Raw genomic sequence first — 15,289 nt, forward strand, 5'->3', positions numbered from 1 at the left:
GAAAGATGTTTTTACGCTCGCGCTCGAATTTAATTTTGGCACTATGGGGGAGGGAACCAAGGCAGGGCGGGCTTTCCTATGATTGGCCGTTTCTGAAGCGCGATATTTGATTGACAGCCCTCCTCACATTCAATTCTGAATTGTACAGTAAATGGCTGAAACGATAGTTACTTATTGTAACTCTAGATTCTATGAGTATAGGCGCAGCCTTTTAAGGCTATCGCTATTGGGTTATCCCTAGGCGTGAGCCGTAGCACTGAAAAATGTGTAATCCCCGACCACCTCGGCGTGGGCCTCAATTACGTCCGCGTGCGGCGTGCCTCAACGACGTCCGCATTTCGCAGATATAGTCGGGCGCCGGCGGACGTTCTGCTCCCAATAAACAGCTTTTCTTCAGCTATTTAAAGGACAATGAGGCCGACACTTAAAAGGCTGCGCCTATACTCATAGAATCTGGAGTTACAATACGTAACTATCTTTTCAGCCATTTACTGTACAATTCAGTATGGCGTCACATTAGTGCCATAATTCACTAATGTGATAAAAGATGCATTCGGGCGTATTACATTATTCCACACGCGTAGATATTAACTGCGAGCGCGCAAATGATCTCTGCGCGCGCAAAACAGCCTCTCGCCCGCGCAAATTACCTCAGCGCGCGCAAAACCTCTCGCGAAAGATGTTTTTACGCTCTCGCTCAAATTTAATTTTGGAACTATGGGGGAGGGAACCAAGGCAGGGCGGGCTTTCCTATGATTGGCTGTTTCTGAAGCGCGATATTTGATTGACAGCCCTCCTCAGCTCTCCTCTCATTCAATTCTGAATTGTACAGTTAATGGCTGAAACGATAGTTACTTATTGTAACTCTAGATTCTATGAGTATAGCGGCAGCCTTTTAAGGCTATCGATATTGGGTTATCCCTAGGCGTGAGCCGTAGCACTGAAAATTTGTAATCCCCCCACCAACAGCGTGGGCCTCAATAACGTCCGCGTGCGGCGTGCCTCAACGACGTCCGCATTTCGCAGATATAGTCGGGCGCCGGCGGACGTTCTGCTCCCAATAAACAGCTTTTCTTCAGCTATTTAAAGGACAATGAGGCCGACACTTCAAAGGCTGCGCCTATACTCATAGAATCTGGAGTTACAATACGTTCAGCCATTTACTGTACAATTCAGAATTGAATGTGAGGAGGGCTGTCAATCAAATATCGCGCTTCAGAAACGGCCAATCACGTTTGGCCGTTTCACGTATCGCCCTGCCTTGGTTCCCTCCCCCATAGTGCCAAAATTAAATTCGAGCGAGAGCGTAAAAACATCTTTCGCGAGAGGTTTTGCGCGCGCTGAGGTAATTTGCGCGCGCGAGAGGCTGTTTTGCGCGCGCTGAGGTAATTTGCGCGCGCGAGAGGCTGTTTTGCGCGCGCAGAGATCATTTGCGCGCTCGCAGTTAATATCTACGCGTGTGGAATAATGTAATACGCCCGAATGCATCTTTTATCACATTAGTGAATTATGGCACTAATGTGACGCCATAATTCAGAATTGAATGAGAGGAGGGCTGAGGAGGGCTGTCAATCAAATATCGCGCTTCAGAAACAGCCAATCCTAGGAAAGCCCGCCCTGCCTTGGTTCCCTCCCCCATAGTGCCAAAATTAGATTTGAGCGAGAGCGTAAAACATCTTTCGCGAGAGGTTTTGCGCGCGCTGAGGTAATTTGCGCGTGCGAGAGGCTGTTTTGCGCGCGATGAGGTAATTTGCGCGCGCGAGAGGCTTTTTTGCGCGCGCAGAGATCATTTGCGCGCTCGCAGTTAATATCTACGCGTGTGGAATAATATAATACGCCCGAATGCATCTTTTATCACATAAGTGAATTATGGCACTAATGTGTCGCCATAGATAGCCTTTAAAGGCTGCGCCTATACTCATAGAATCTAGAGTTACAATAAGTAACTATCGTTTCAGACATTTACTGTACAATTCAGAATTGAATGTGAGGAGGGCTGTCAATCAAATATCGCGCTTCAGAAACGGCCAATCATAGGAAAGCCCGCCCTGCCTTGGTTCCCTCCCCCATAGTGCCAAAATTAAATTCGAGCGCGAGCGTAAAAACATCTTTCGCGAGAGGTTTTGCGCGCGCTGAGGTAATTTGCGCGCGCGAGAGGCTGTTTTGCGCACGCAGAGATCATTTGCGCGCTCGCGGTTAATATCTACGCGTGTGGAATAATATAATACGCCCGAATGCATCTTTTATCACATTAGTGAATTATGGCACTAATGTGTCGCCATACCCTTGCACTACAGATTACGAGCGTCAGTGTCGTACGCGATGGAGGGTGGGTGACATTCCTATATGGCGACACATTAGTGCCATAATTCACTTATGTGATAAAAGATGCATTCGGGCGTATTATATTATTCCACACGAGTAGATATTAACTGCGAGCGCGCAAATGATCTCTGCGCGCGCAAAAAAGCCTCTCGCGCGCGCAAATTACCTCATCGCGCGCAAAACAGCCTCTCGCACGCGCAAATTACCTCAGTGCGCGCAAAACCTCTCGCGAAAGATGTTTTACGCTCTCGCTCAAATTTAATTTTGGCACTATGGGGGAGGGAACCAAGGCAGGGCGGGCTTTCCTATGATTGGCTGTTTCTGAAGCGCGATATTTGATTGACAGCCCTCCTCAGCCCTCCCCTCATTCAATTCTGAATTGTACAGTAAATGGCGGAAAAGATAGTTACGTATTGTAACTCCAGATTCTATGAGTATAGGCGCAGCCTTTTAAGTGTCGGCCTCATTGTCCTTTAAATAGCTGAAGAAAAGCTGTTTATTGGGAGCAGAACGTCCGCCGGCGCCCGACTATATCTGCGAAATGCGGACGTCGTTGAGGCACGCCGCACGCGGACGTAATTGAGGCCCACGCTGTTGGTGGTCGGGGATTACACATTTTTCAGTGCTACGGCTCACGCCTAGGGATAACCCAATAGCGATAGCCTTTAAAGGCTGCGCCTATACTCATAGAATCTAGAGTTACAATAAGTAACTATCGTTTCAGCCATTTACTGTACAATTCAGAATTGAATGTGAGGAGGGCTGTCAATCAAATATCGCGCTTCAGAAACGGCCAATCATAGGAAAGCCCGCCCTGCCTTGGTTCCCTCCCCCATAGTGCCAAAATTAAATTCGAGCACGAGCGTAAAAACATCTTTCGCGGAGGTTTTGCGCGCGCTGAGGTAATTTGCGCGCGCGAGAGGCTGTTTTGCGCGCGCAGAGATCATTTGCGCGCTCGCAGTTAATATCTACGCGTGTGGAATAATATAATACGCCCGAATGCATCTTTTATCACATTAGTGAATTATGGCACTAATGTGTCGCCATAGCTATCGCTATTGGGTTATCCCTAGGCGTGAGCCGTAGCACTGAAAAATGTGTAATCCCCGACCACCAACAGTGTGGGCGTCAATTACGTCCGCGTGCGGCGTGCCTCAACGACGCCCGCATTTCGCAGATATAGTTGGGCGCCGGCGGACGTTCTGCTCCCAATAAACAGCTTTTCTTCAGCTATTTAAAGGACAATGAGGCCGACACTTAAAAGGCTGCGCCTATACTCATAGAATCTGGAGTTACAATACGTAACTATCTTTTCAGCCATTTACTGTACAATTCAGTATGGCGTCACATTAGTGCCATAATTCACTAATGTGATAAAAGATGCATTCGGGCGTATTACATTATTCCACACGCGTAGATATTAACTGCGAGCGCGCAAATGATCTCTGCGCGCGCAAAACAGCCTCTCGCCCGCGCAAATTACCTCAGCGCGCGCAAAACCTCTCGCGAAAGATGTTTTTACGCTCTCGCTCAAATTTAATTTTGGAACTATGGGGGAGGGAACCAAGGCAGGGCGGGCTTTCCTATGATTGGCTGTTTCTGAAGCGCGATATTTGATTGACAGCCCTCCTCAGCTCTCCTCTCATTCAATTCTGAATTGTACAGTTAATGGCTGAAACGATAGTTACTTATTGTAACTCTAGATTCTATGAGTATAGCGGCAGCCTTTTAAGGCTATCGATATTGGGTTATCCCTAGGCGTGAGCCGTAGCACTGAAAATTTGTAATCCCCCCACCAACAGCGTGGGCCTCAATAACGTCCGCGTGCGGCGTGCCTCAACGACGTCCGCATTTCGCAGATATAGTCGGGCGCCGGCGGACGTTCTGCTCCCAATAAACAGCTTTTCTTCAGCTATTTAAAGGACAATGAGGCCGACACTTCAAAGGCTGCGCCTATACTCATAGAATCTGGAGTTACAATACGTTCAGCCATTTACTGTACAATTCAGAATTGAATGTGAGGAGGGCTGTCAATCAAATATCGCGCTTCAGAAACGGCCAATCACGTTTGGCCGTTTCACGTATCGCCCTGCCTTGGTTCCCTCCCCCATAGTGCCAAAATTAAATTCGAGCGAGAGCGTAAAAACATCTTTCGCGAGAGGTTTTGCGCGCGCTGAGGTAATTTGCGCGCGCGAGAGGCTGTTTTGCGCGCGCTGAGGTAATTTGCGCGCGCGAGAGGCTGTTTTGCGCGCGCAGAGATCATTTGCGCGCTCGCAGTTAATATCTACGCGTGTGGAATAATGTAATACGCCCGAATGCATCTTTTATCACATTAGTGAATTATGGCACTAATGTGACGCCATAATTCAGAATTGAATGAGAGGAGGGCTGAGGAGGGCTGTCAATCAAATATCGCGCTTCAGAAACAGCCAATCATAGGAAAGCCCGCCCTGCCTTGGTTCCCTCCCCCATAGTGCCAAAATTAGATTTGAGCGAGAGCGTAAAACATCTTTCGCGAGAGGTTTTGCGCGCGCTGAGGTAATTTGCGCGTGCGAGAGGCTGTTTTGCGCGCGATGAGGTAATTTGCGCGCGCGAGAGGCTGTTTTGCGCGCGCAGAGATCATTTGCGCGCTCGCAGTTAATATCTACGCGTGTGGAATAATATAATACGCCCGAATGCATCTTTTATCACATAAGTGAATTATGGCACTAATGTGTCGCCATAGATAGCCTTTAAAGGCTGCGCCTATACTCATAGAATCTAGAGTTACAATAAGTAACTATCGTTTCAGACATTTACTGTACAATTCAGAATTGAATGTGAGGAGGGCTGTCAATCAAATATCGCGCTTCAGAAACGGCCAATCATAGGAAAGCCCGCCCTGCCTTGGTTCCCTCCCCCATAGTGCCAAAATTAAATTCGAGCGCGAGCGTAAAAACATCTTTCGCGAGAGGTTTTGCGCGCGCTGAGGTAATTTGCGCGCGCGAGAGGCTGTTTTGCGCACGCAGAGATCATTTGCGCGCTCGCGGTTAATATCTACGCGTGTGGAATAATATAATACGCCCGAATGCATCTTTTATCACATTAGTGAATTATGGCACTAATGTGTCGCCATACCCTTGCACTACAGATTACGAGCGTCAGTGTCGTACGCGATGGAGGGTGGGTGACATTCCTATATGGCGACACATTAGTGCCATAATTCACTTATGTGATAAAAGATGCATTCGGGCGTATTATATTATTCCACACGAGTAGATATTAACTGCGAGCGCGCAAATGATCTCTGCGCGCGCAAAAAAGCCTCTCGCGCGCGCAAATTACCTCATCGCGCGCAAAACAGCCTCTCGCACGCGCAAATTACCTCAGTGCGCGCAAAACCTCTCGCGAAAGATGTTTTACGCTCTCGCTCAAATTTAATTTTGGCACTATGGGGGAGGGAACCAAGGCAGGGCGGGCTTTCCTATGATTGGCTGTTTCTGAAGCGCGATATTTGATTGACAGCCCTCCTCAGCCCTCCCCTCATTCAATTCTGAATTGTACAGTAAATGGCGGAAAAGATAGTTACGTATTGTAACTCCAGATTCTATGAGTATAGGCGCAGCCTTTTAAGTGTCGGCCTCATTGTCCTTTAAATAGCTGAAGAAAAGCTGTTTATTGGGAGCAGAACGTCCGCCGGCGCCCGACTATATCTGCGAAATGCGGACGTCGTTGAGGCACGCCGCACGCGGACGTAATTGAGGCCCACGCTGTTGGTGGTCGGGGATTACACATTTTTCAGTGCTACGGCTCACGCCTAGGGATAACCCAATAGCGATAGCCTTTAAAGGCTGCGCCTATACTCATAGAATCTAGAGTTACAATAAGTAACTATCGTTTCAGCCATTTACTGTACAATTCAGAATTGAATGTGAGGAGGGCTGTCAATCAAATATCGCGCTTCAGAAACGGCCAATCATAGGAAAGCCCGCCCTGCCTTGGTTCCCTCCCCCATAGTGCCAAAATTAAATTCGAGCACGAGCGTAAAAACATCTTTCGCGGAGGTTTTGCGCGCGCTGAGGTAATTTGCGCGCGCGAGAGGCTGTTTTGCGCGCGCAGAGATCATTTGCGCGCTCGCAGTTAATATCTACGCGTGTGGAATAATATAATACGCCCGAATGCATCTTTTATCACATTAGTGAATTATGGCACTAATGTGTCGCCATAGCTATCGCTATTGGGTTATCCCTAGGCGTGAGCCGTAGCACTGAAAAATGTGTAATCCCCGACCACCAACAGTGTGGGCGTCAATTACGTCCGCGTGCGGCGTGCCTCAACGACGCCCGCATTTCGCAGATATAGTTGGGCGCCGGCGGACGTTCTGCTCCCAATAAACAGCTTTTCTTCAGCTATTTAAAGGACAATGAGGCCGACACTTAAAAGGCTGCGCCTATACTCATAGAATCTGGAGTTACAATACGTAACTATCTTTTCAGCCATTTACTGTACAATTCAGAATTGAATGAGAGGAGGGCTGAGGAGGGCTGTCAATCAAATATCGCGCTTCAGAAACGGCCAATCATAGGAAAGCCCGCCCTGCCTTGGTTCCCTCCCCCATAGTGCCAAAATTAAATTCGAGCGAGAGCGTAAAACATCTTTCGCGAGAGGTTTTGCGCGCGCTGAGGTAATTTGCGCGTGCGATAGGCTGTTTTGCGCGCGATGAGGTAATTTGCGCGCGCGAGAGGCTTTTTTGCGCGCGCAGAGATCATTTGCGCGCTCGCAGTTAATATCTACGCATGTGGAATAATATAATACGCCCGAATGCATCTTTTATCACATAAGTGAATTATGGCACTAATGTGTCGCCATATTCCTACAGTCTGTGATGATAGGCTATATTTCTACAAATGACTTACTATTACTAGCGATTAACATGACGAAACAACACGAACTAAGCTAACATTAGACTATGATAGTAACATCAATGTTGAATCCATAATGAGTTAACAACACTGTTAACTCACTATGGATTCAACATTGAAATATCCAAAAATGTTGAGTTGTGTGTCAAATCAACATTTTGTTGAAATAATTCAGTAGAAAAATAACGTTGTTGCAACATCCAAACAATGCTGATCATTGAAATCGGTTGGAAAATGCTCTCCGCTTGCTTGTATTTGTTTACAGGGCAGTCTGGATCTCTCCAATATGGAGGTGACGCTGACGTACGATGTCGTCTATGTAAAACTGTGAACGGAGGTGGTGGTGACGTGATGTTCAAGAAACGAAAGTTTGTTTGAACCGAAACCAAAGTAATGCGACGTCGAGGCACATCTGTCCTTTTGGAGAAAAAGAACAACACTTTTTAATCAAAATAGACCGACAGAAACATTATAAGGTGAGCCCAACATATTTGACCGTAATCCTCAATGAATCTGTCCTGGTAGCAGGGCTTCATGTGAAGATTTCTGCTCGATGCAACATGAAAATGTTATATAAAACACTTGCGTTATTACAACAAAACCTTTATTTTACCATTGTTATGCAAGTTAAAAACGAATGTTATGTGGTTTTATAAACTTGATTTGTTTTCTAGGAATGGCCTCTGCTATTTCCTGGTCTGAAGAGGACTTTTCATGTTCCATCTGTCTGGATGTGTTCAACAGCCCAGTATCCACCCCATGTGGACACAACTTCTGCAGAACCTGTATTACAACGTTCTGGGCTGACCAAGCACAGTACAAATGTCCTGTTTGCAACGCGCTGTTCCACACAAGACCTGATTTACAGGTCAATACCTTCATATCAGGTATGGTTGATCGGTTCAGAAGTTATGTACTAGTGAAAGAGCCGCCTTGTGTTGATGCAGGAGAAGTTCCCTGTGATGTCTGTACTGGCCCCCAGCTGAAGGCCCTGAAGTCCTGCCTGATGTGTTTCATGTCTTACTGCCACACCCATCTGGAGCCCCATCGGAGGGTTGCACGCCTGAAGACACATCGGCTTGTAGACGCTATGGACCGTCTGGAAGACAGGATGTGTAAGAAACACAACCGACTCCTGGAGCTCTTCTGCCAGACTGAACAGGTGTGTGTGTGTGTGTTCTGCACAGAAGGGCTCCACAGGTCCCATCCTGTTGTACCTCTAAAGGAGGAATATGAAGTGAAGACGGCCCAGCTGGGGAAGATAGAGGCTGAAGTTCAGCAGATGATCGAGGAGAGACAACGAAAGATTCAGGGGATCAAAGACACAGTGGACCGCATTAAAGCAGACGCAGACAGAGAGTTAGCTGATGGTGTGCAGGTCCTCACTGCTCTGAAGCACTGTGTTGAAAAGTACCAGGATGATCTCAACCAAACGGTTAAAGAGAAACTGAAATCCACAGAGAAAGAAGCTGAAGGCCTCATCAAAGAGCAGACCTTCAGATCCTTGAAAAATCCTCCACCTACCAGGGACTGGACGATGGTGGAGGTCCTTCCTCCGCCATACGAAGGGACCTTGAGGAGATCCCTGGAACAGCTGGAGGAGACACTGGACATTGAGATGAAGAAGCTGCCTGACCTGAAACCAGATGGAAAGAAGTGTAAGTGCTTGTTTAGTTTGAGAGAGAGAGAGAGAGAGAGAGAGAGAGAGAGAGAGAGAGAGAGAGAGAGAGAGAGATCTCTCCAGTGCGTTTCATGTCGTTTGGGTTCCAGCGTGTTTCATGTCGTTTGGGGGGGTTCCGGTGTGTTTGATGTCGTTCATTGCCTGACCAATGTCCCCCGCCTGTAGCCTCCACGCATGGGCATGGCCGGGCCACGCCGCCTCCAGCAGGGGAAGGGACCACGCAAGATCATCACCAGCATGTCCCTGGGCAAGGACGTGCAGCTGAACAAGGCGGAGCAGGCCTGGAAGCGGACGTGAAGAAGGCCATGCGGGCCGGCAGGGGCGAGCCGGAGGAGCCGGCGGGTGATCTCAAGACCCAGGAGCTGTTCAAGCGTGTGCGCAGCTTGCTCAACAAGCTGACGCCGCAGATGTTCCAGCCTCTGATGAAGCAGGTGACGGAGCTCCAGATCGACACGGAGGAGCGGCTGAAGGGCGTCACGACCTTATCTTCGAGAAGGCCATCTCGGAGCCCAACTTCTCCGTGGCCTACACCAATATGTGCCGCTGCCTAATGGGGGTAGGTGGCTGCTCATGTTGTCACCCCAGGGGCATGCTCTGCCTCTGCTTAGCCTCTGCTTGGGCGAGCCTAAACCTAACTGTAGAAGGCATATCCAACAAGGGGCGACAAAGACACTCATCGAACAGACCTTACATGGGTGTGTTAAATGGGGTGTTAACTGATGTGTAACTGGTGTGTTACCCCCCAGCTCAAAGTCCCCACCACTGACAATCCGTGTCAGACGGTGAACTTCCGGAAAATGCTGCTGAACCGCTGCCAGATGGAGTTTGAGAAGGACAATGACAACGATGAGTTATTTGAGAAGAAGCAGAAGGAGCTGGACACTGCCTCTGAGGTAGGGCGGACCACCACACACCACGCTGGTCACCGGCCCGGGGGACCACCACACATCACTGTTCAACGAGCCGTCGGACCACTACACACACCACTCTTCACCGGCCTGGCAGACCACCATGCACCACTGCTCACCTGATCCCCTCAGACTAGTCGTACCCTGACTCAAAATACAGAAATAAACAGAAACGGTGCAAGGCAATGCAAAATAGAAGCGCACATACGCGGCCGGCTGTCTGGGTTTTATACATTTTAGGAGATTTTGCTGACGCTTTTATCCAAAGCATCTTACAACCATTCATTCAAACAGTGACACACCTGCGATGGAGTCAACCACGCAGGGCGACAGCAAGCTCGGCAGGAGCAGTCAGGGTGCCGCCCAGGTTGGGAAGGTTAAGAACGAGGAACGGAACAGATCCCTCCTGTGAGCTCCGGGGGCGTCCCTAACGCAGCCTCTCTCTCCCTCTCCCTCGGGTCCAGGGCGAGAAACAGAAGCTGAAGGACACGCTGGAGGAGGCGAAGGACAAGGCCCACCGGCGCTTGTTGGGCAACATCGAGTTCATCGGCGGGCTGTTCAAGCTCAAGATGCTGACGGAGCCCATCATGCACCACTGCATCGTAAAGCTGCTGACGAAGCACGACGAGGTGTCCATGGAGTGCCTGTGCCGGCTGATTTCCAACATTGGCAAGGACCTGGACCATGGGAGTGCCAAGGTGGGTGTGTCTGAGTGTTGTTGGGGGTGTGTGTGTTGTTGGGGTGTTATTAGGGGTGTTGTGGGGGAGTCTGGGTGTTAATTGGGGTGTGTGTTGTTGGGGGTGTCTGTTGGTGTTGTTAGGGGTGTTGTTGGGGGGTCTGGGTGTTCATTGGGGTGTGTGTTGTTGGGGGTGTGTGTTGGTGTTGTTGGGGGTGTGTGTGTGTGTTGGTGTTGTTGAGGGTGTGTGTGTTGTTGGGGGTGGGTATTATTAGGGCTGTTGTTGGGTTGTGTGTGTTGGTTGGGGTGTCGTCCGGATGTGTGTGGGTATTGTTGGGTGTCTGGTTATTGTTGGGGATCTGTGTGTGTGTGTGGTGATGTGTTGGGTGGTGTCCCTGCAACGATGTGTTGGTTGGTGTAATGCGTTGGGTACTGTCCCTGTAGTGATGTGTTGGGTGGTGTCCCTGTAGTGATGTGTTGGGTGGTGTCCCTGTAGTGATGTGTTGGGTGGTGTCCCTGTAGTGATGTGTTGGGTGGTGTCCCTGTAGTGATGTGTTGGGTGGTGTCCCTGTAGTGATGTGTTGGGTGGTGTCCCTGTAGTGATGTGTTGGGTGGTGTCCCTGTAGTGATGTGTTGGGTGGTGTCCCTGTAGTGATGTGTTGGGTGGTGTCCCTGTAGTGATGTGTTGGGTGGTGTCCCTGTAGTGATGTGTTGGGTGGTGTCCCTGTAGTGATGTGTTGGGTGCTGTAGTAATGTGTTGGGTGGTGTCCCTGTAGTGATGTGTTGGGTGGTGTAGTAATGTGTTGGGTGGTGTAGTAATGTGTTGGGTGGTGTCCCTGTAGTGATGTGTTGGGTGGTGTCCCTGTAGTGATGTGTTGGGTGGTGTCCCTGTAGTGATGTGTTGGGTGGTGTCCCTGTAGTGATGTGTTGGGTGCTGTAGTAATGTGTTTGGTGGTGTCCCTGTAGTAATGTGTTGGGTGGTGTCCCCGTAGTGATGTGTTGGGTGGTGTCATAATGTGTTGGGTGGTGTCCCTGTAGTGATGCGTTGGGTGGTGTCCCTGTAGTGATGTGTTGGGTGCTGTAGTAATGTGGTGGGTGGTGTCCCTGTAGTGATGTGTTGGGTGGTGTAGTAATGTGTCGGGTGGTGTCCCTGTAGTGATGTGTTGGGTGGTGTAGTAATGTGTTGGGTGGTGTCCCTGTAGTGATGTGTTGGGTGGTGTCCCTGTAGTGATGTGTTGGGTGCTGTAGTAATGTGTTTGGTGGTGTCCCTGTAGTAATGTGTTGGGTGGTGTCCCCGTAGTGATGTGTTGGGTGGTGTCATAATGTGTTGGGTGGTGTCCCTGTAGTGATGCGTTGGGTGGTGTCCCTGTAGTGATGTGTTGGGTGCTGTAGTAATGTGGTGGGTGGTGTCCCTGTAGTGATGTGTTGGGTGGTGTCGTAATGTGTTGGGTGGTGTCCCTGTAGTGATGCGTTGGGTGGTGTCCCTGTAGTGATGTGTTGGGTGCTGTAGTAATGTGGTGGGTGGTGTCCCTGTAGTGATGTGTTGGGTGGTGTCGTAATGTGTTGGGTGGTGTCCCTGTAGTGATGTGTTGGGTGGTGTCCCTGTAGTGATGTGTTGGGTGTAGTAATGTGTTGGGTGCTGTCCCTGTAGTGATGTGTTGGGTGGTGTAGTAATGTGTTGGGTGGTGTCTCTGTAGTAATGTGTTGAGTGGTGTCCCTGTCTCAGCCCCGGATGAATCAGTACTTCAGCAAGTTTGGGGAGATCATCAAGGAGAGGAAGACCGCCTCCAGGATCCACTTCATACTGCAGGACTTGCTTGACCTCCGACGGGTAACACACTCAAACACACACACACACACCAATTGCGCATGCATGCACTCAAACACACACATGCATGCGCAGGCATGGTCCAGGGCCGGGGTCCGAGCAGCTCAGGGCTCATGGCTCTCTCCGTCCCCCCAGAACCTCTGGGTGCCCCGGCGTGAGAAGCAGGGGCCGAAGACCATCGACCAGATCCACAAGGACGTGGAGCTGGAGGAGCACCGCGAGCAGATGAAGGTCCAGCAGGCCATTCTCTCCAAGTCCAGCGGCGGAGACCGCATGGGAGGAAGAGGGCAGGAGGAGGAGGAGGAGGGGGAGGGGGAGGAGGAGGAGGAGGTGGAGGGATATGTCTGGTAGGGGACGTCCCGGGACAGGTCTTTTAGGGGACGCCCCCCTGTGTGTCCCGGGACGTCCAATGGCGTGTCTCTTAGAGGCCGAGCGCATGTTGGTGGTTTGACTTTTTTTGCGGTGACTGATCAATTTGGAGTGCGCTTTCTTTTATTTCTCTTTTTATTAATAAAATCAGAAAAACCCAACAAAGGAATGCGGCTGGTTTAGTTTAGTTTGTTAGGGATGGTGTCTGTCTGCTGCGATGGAGGGTGACAGACGGGGGCTGGAGGGGTGGGCGGTGCTGGGACATGATACCGGTGGACCTTTCTGCTGCTGGAGAGCTGACAAAGCTGTCTTATGACCACGTCGCCATGCTCACCCCCTGCTGTTACTGTATATGGAGGTACATTTGCATTTCCAGTTTTTCCCCCAGGAAATGTATTAGCCTGCCGTTTCAATTCCATTCAAAAAGCTTTGCATGACTATTGTTGTGAACAATATTACCGATGCATTATTTATCTTTATTCTTTGTACCTGATGTTTCCTTACCTTACGAGAGTAGGGTAAGGAAACTGTTGGACCTCTGGCGCCCTCCTAGGTCCTCTGGGGCAGAGTCATTGTGTGGGGTTTGTTTGTCTATGGGTGGGTTAGCGTTGCTGTGTGTGTTGATTTATTGTTCCTGACACCGTCACGAGACATGTATGTTAATTAGTTATATTGAGTGTGTTTTGGTGTGTCGTGTGTGTTCATTAAAGGCAACTCTCGTAGTCGTGCAGTGTAAGGGCGTGAGAGTTGCATATCCGGCTTGCTGAGTGGCACAACGGCTGGGGTGCCGAGGAGACCGTCGTCCACCTTGCGCTGGCCTTGGAGGGGACGTCAGCACGGGTGCTGCTCGACCTGGGGGAGAGAGCCTGGGGGTCTACACTGCTGATATCCAGCTGTTGACCCGGCGCGGCTACCCGGAATTCCCCGCGGCTGCACGGGAGGCCTTGGCATCCACGCCTTCCTACGGGGACTGGTGCCGGAGTGTCTGGGGCAGCATGTCCACCTCACCGAGCCCCAGACCCTCGATGCAGCTCTGGACCAGGCAGAACGGGCTGAGGTGGCTGTGCAGAGTGCTAAACACTCGGGACAACGTTTGCGATTCACTTGTTCACATTTCCGGGAAATCATCTACGTAGAGGCACTCCTGCCGCGCCCCCATATGCCTGGTCAAATCTGCCCGCGCGCGCTTCAAGGAAGGTAACCAATCACCACGGAGTTGGGTTGGCAGGAGGGGGGCGAGGGGGCGGAGAAGGACGAATCCGAGCGTTGACAGAGAATGCTGAAAGCGCCCAGATGAGAGAAAGTGTTTCCCGAAAATCTACATCGTTTTTTGTGTATGGTTAAACATGACTATCAATCATTGTAACAACGTTTATAGGTCATTAAAGTCGAAAAAGCATAATAGGTCCCCTTTAATGCTTGCATCGTTCTCAATCAATTGGATTGGGGGTAGGCCTATTCGTTTTGTGACACCGGGCGCTTCTTAAGTGGCTGGAGCAAAACGGTTGATATGCCTCTGTCTGTGGTGGCATAACCAGAGCGCAACGAGCACGCAGAGCCAACACTATTCCGCACCGAGTGACATGATACAGATATGAGGATGACAAATAAAAGCAGGTTGCTGTCGGGCGCTTCTTCCAGAGGCACGCCGTGCTTCCACTGGAACTACCAGCCGCTGCCGCTTCAGTTGCCCAATACTGTCGGCTCTGCGCTCTCGTTCCACAGTGGGCAACGGGCTTCAGATCGCCCCAGCATCAAATTGGGCTCCTTAACCCACTACAATTACCCTTACGCTACATGTAAATCCCGCCACGTCACTGCAATCACACACACATTTCACATACAGGCATAAGTTCATCGGTTAATTCATACTGCAGCAAAAAAACGAGTTTGCATTATAATTATAAGAAAAACAAATAAAAGATAAGACCCCCCCCCCCCCCCCACCTATTTTGTTTGATTAGCATTTTACAGACCAATACAATGGATAGGGCATTTAGTAAGGTCCACCACCGTTGTTTCTCTCCCCATAAAAAGCTACAGTCAGTTTTTAATGACATCGATTTACCTTTGAGCATGTCCTATTATAGGCTACTGTGTAAAATGCTGTGTACATTTTTTTATGTAAGAGTTATATTCAGAGGCAAAAAATCCAGACACTTTATTTCAATGCATGAATATTCAGCGCTTAGAATTCAATGGCTTTTTATTTTCAAAATCCAATGGCAGAGATTTACTTTGATATAGTTGTCACACAAGCTATTTTTGATTTTTGTAATATGGAATTATTTCAGGGGGGAAAATGCCGTACACACTTGATTACTTCCGGTCACCAATTTAAGCATTGCACAGACAGTCTTGCTGTACGTGCAATTAAATACAATAGCTGTGTTCGAAATCGTTCCCTATACACTCGTACCCTATTCCCTATATAGTGTACATGATTTAGTGCACTATATAGGGAATAGGGAACGAGAATTCGGACACTACGCTGAAATTTCTAAACGTCATTTGCGTCAGTAAATGCGCCGGGTATTTGTGTGACGCAGACAGATGCGCCCACATCATGTAAACATACCAGGCACTCACGAGGAAAGCTGG

General features: G+C 49.4%; 1 pseudogene; it reads left to right on the forward strand.

The window, feature by feature from the left end:
* Positions 1-7,512: 7,512 nt before the first annotated feature.
* On the forward strand, positions 7,513-12,853 carry LOC115537625 (eukaryotic translation initiation factor 4 gamma 1-like; annotated as a pseudogene).
* Positions 12,854-15,289: the final 2,436 nt, after the last annotated feature.

Source organism: Gadus morhua, chromosome 23 (assembly GCF_902167405.1).
Source record: "Gadus morhua chromosome 23, gadMor3.0, whole genome shotgun sequence".
NCBI lineage: Eukaryota > Metazoa > Chordata > Actinopteri > Gadiformes > Gadidae > Gadus > Gadus morhua.